At 40.9% G+C, this 4,008-nt stretch overlaps 1 pseudogene; it reads left to right on the forward strand.

The window, feature by feature from the left end:
- The first annotated feature begins 2,559 nt into the window (after positions 1–2,559).
- Positions 2,560–3,490, forward strand: LOC119922115 (annotated as a pseudogene).
- The last annotated feature ends 518 nt before the right edge of the window (positions 3,491–4,008 follow it).

A 4,008-nucleotide genomic window follows, 5' to 3' on the forward strand; every position in this document is an offset into this window, starting at 1 on the left:
TTCCTCCAGTCTCAGTGAATGGACCAGATTCTGCAACTTCCCAAAGGTGGGCTCTTCTTCTCACAACCCCTCCCTTCTTTTCAGCCTTCCTACTTTGTTCCCCAAACTATCTCTCTGAAGAAAGAAGGAGAGCTCATTTCTTAATGGCACTTATGGTGACAAAACACCAAGACATACTTGATGTTAAGCTTGCCAAATCCTTATTCCATGATCAGAGTGTAGATGTACTGTGAAGACATTGTTAACCAGAAATAACAATATTGAGCACTGTGAACACAGGAACATAGTTAATAAGTTGACATAGGAGAAACAATGTGGATAGGGCACAGGCACAGAAGTCAGGAGGACGTGGGTTCTAATACCTGCTCTGTCACTTGTCTGCAGTGTGACTTGGGGAAAGTAACTTAACTTCTCTGTGTTTCAATTACATCATCTGTAAAGTGGGGATTAAAACTGTGAACCCCATCTGGGATGTGGACTGTGCCCAACTTGATTAGGATGTATTACTCTGGCACAAAGTAAGCACTTAAAAAAATACCCTAAAACATTTCTTCAGCATGTTTGGCTCTTCTAGATTCTTTCTACTCATGGTGATTACATAATTTGTTCTCGTTGTATAGATATATAGGAGTGTTTCACATTATAAGACAGATACGGAAGTGAGGAATGCTTTTTAAAAATGTTATTACAACAGAGAGTACTCATTCCAACTCTAAAATTGAGCAGGAATTGGATGAAAGGCAAACTTAAGAAGTGAAATGGTGAGAATTAATTCTGCCATAATAATAATAATAATAGTGGCATTTGTTAAGTGTTTACTATGTTAAGCACTGTGCTAAGCACTGGGGTAGGTGCATGAGAATCAGGTCCCTCGTGGGGTTCACAATCTAAATAGGAGGGAGAACAGGTATTGGATCCCCATTTTGCAGATGAAGGAACTGAGGCACAGAGAAATTAAATGACTTGCCCAAGGTCACACAGTAGGTAAATGGTAAAGCCTAGGTAAGAATCCAGGTCCTCTAAGTCCCAGGATCATGTTCTTTCTATTAGGCCATGCTGTTGTCTTATTCTCATGGAATGCAAAATGATTCCTCCGTGCCTTGTTTAGACTCATGATTTGACTGTCATGAAGTGTCGAAAAGGCATCTGACTTTGGCACTGTTTGTGCCTGGTTGACCCTTGGGAAGGGCCTGGAATATTTGGTTCTTATGACTTTGCAGATTTTCCTCATTTGTGAAGCTCTGTATTTACATAAAGAAACCAACATCCATAACGATTGAGTGACGAATTCTAAATTATCAAATTTCACTTTATCCTCATTTTGCATGTTTCTATCATAGTTTTATATCTCACTGTGGTGGGAGGGTGAAACAGCCAGAAGCAGCAGAATGCTTGCTGGGTAAATTCCATCAATATTGAAGATTTATCACCAGGGAACCATCTCATTAACTTGTACCTACCCCAGCGCTTAGAACAGTTTTTGCCACATAGTAAACACCATGAAAAGGGGGCATCTCATGTGGTGGACAGGCTCAGCAGGAATCCTGAAAATCCCTGGCCAACTGGGTAGAGAACCCTGCAGAAGCTCCTGTGATGGCTGCCCTGGAAAATTCCATGGTGGTCTGTGATGATACAGCATAGCACTGACACCATGAGGAGGTCACTTCGGTCATAATTCTTGCATGTGTTTCCCAATGTGCTTCACCCTGTACCCACCAATTTGTTTATGAGACCACTGGCATATAGGAGAGAAGAGAATGCTGCTAGCATTAATCCATCCCTTTGCATAAATTCAGTTCTGAAGTCTACCTGGTTGCTGCTCATCTTTTCTCTATTAAGTGAGCCTTAAACATCAAAGTTCTACTGTTTTTCTTTTGGAGAGTCACAGTACACATTCAAACTCACTGATTCATTGCCTGGTAGCAATTGATATGCATTGAACTTAGATTTCCTATTAAATTGGCCAATTAACATGATATAATCAACCTATATTAATGATTGCAATTATTATTATTATACTACCTATTTTTAATGGTATTTGTCAAGTGTTTACTATGTGCCAGACATTGCACTAAGTGCCGGGGTAGATACAAACTAACCAGGTTGGACACAGCCAATATGCAACATAGGGCTCATTGTGTCCACCATAAAGCTCACAGTCTTCACCCCCATTTTACAGATGGGGTAACTGAAGTACGGAGACTAATTATAATAATTATAGTATTAAGTGCTTACTATGTGACAAGCCCTGTTCTAAGCAGTGGGGTAGATACAAGGTAATCAGATTGTACCACATGACACTCACATTCCTAATCACCGTTTTACAGATGAGGTAACTGAGGCACATAAAAGTTAAGTGGCTTGCCCAAGGTCACACATTAGACAAGTGGCAGAGATGGGATTAGAACTCAGGTTCTCTGACTCCCGGGCCCATGCTGTTTCCACTAAACCACACCTATTATCTCATGCTAGCACAATCTGTACTCATCTTCATTCCTGTATTCTGTTTTTGTAGGTGAAGAATTTCTCATTTGGGTGCATTCCCTGAGCACACAAATCATGGCCATTAAAAGCAGCGTGACAGAATTCATTTTATTGGGACTGACAGATGATTCAGCAGAGCAGAAAATCATTTTTACTATTTTCATAATTCTCTATGTTGCAATTATGTTGAGGAACTATTCATTATAGTAGCCATCAAGACCAGTCAGACACTTGAATCTCCTATGTATTTCTTTCTGACCTATTCGCTCTTCTCTGATGGCTGTTTTTCCACCACCACAACCCCAAAATTGCTCGTCATCACCCTCTCTGAGGAGAAGACCATCTCCTTCAATGACTGTATGACTCAGATCTTTGTCCTCCATTTCTTCAGCTTCTTGGAAACACTGATCCTCATTATGATGTCACATGATTGCTATGTGGTCATCTGCAAATCTCTGCATTACACAGCCATCATGAACAGGCGTGTCTGTATCATCTCGGTGGGAATGGCCCGGTTTAGGTCTTTTCTGCATTCTTCTACCCAGCTTTTACTCACTCTGAGTTTACCCTTCTGTGGCCCTGATGTGATCGACCACTTTTTTTGTGATTTGCAACCCTTGATGAAACTCGCCCACGCTGACACTTACTTTGTAAACCTGCTCTTTTTGTTTCTAATAGTGGAGCAATCTGTAATTTGAGTTTTGTAATGCTCACGGCTTCCTACATGGTCATCTTGTACTCACTGAGGTCTAAGGGGGCTGAAGGGAGACACAAAGCCCTGTACACCTGCAGCTCCCACATTCTTGTGGTCACTTTATTCTATGGCCCCTGTATTTTCATATACACCTGGCCTCAGACCACCTTCTCTGTGGATAAATCAGTGTCAGTATTCTACACAATTGTTACTCCCTTGTTAAACCTTTTGATCTACACTCTGAGGAACCAAGAAGTGAAAATTGTCATGAGGAAGTTATGGAGCCACAGAGTGACTCCCAGGGGCAAATGAACATTTTTCTGTGGAGTATTAGTTTTGATGTTGGTTTGGATTGGGAGATCTCCAATGATCTCTTCTCTGACCCTCTAATGCTTCCTGTAATCCCTTAACTGTTGTCCCAGGTGTTGAGGAGGAGAAAGTAAGACTAGCATATTTTTATAGTTTCCCCTGTTTAGAAACGTTTAGACTCTTGTGAGTTGTAATCTGTCACTTTATAACTGGGAAGAGTTGATATGGGAGAAACGGTGTCAGAGAAGTGTTATGTAGGGTTGGGCTGGTCGACTACACTATCATGTAGTGTCTTGGAAGATGGGAAGGAAATTGATTCAATAAATCGTATTTATAGAGTACTTACTGTGTGCAAAGCATTGCATTAAGCTCTTGGGTGAATACAATAAGGTCAGTAGATACGTTCCCTGCCCACAAAAATCTAACCCTGATGGACCTGAAACAATCTTAATCCACAGCTTCCTATTTCACTATCTCTTCAGAGAGCACTATGTCATTCTCAACTACATTCTAGGTACTGC

The sequence above is a fragment of the Tachyglossus aculeatus genome, unplaced genomic scaffold (assembly GCF_015852505.1).
Source record: "Tachyglossus aculeatus isolate mTacAcu1 unplaced genomic scaffold, mTacAcu1.pri SUPER_6_unloc_5, whole genome shotgun sequence".
Taxonomy (NCBI): Eukaryota; Metazoa; Chordata; class Mammalia; order Monotremata; family Tachyglossidae; genus Tachyglossus; species Tachyglossus aculeatus.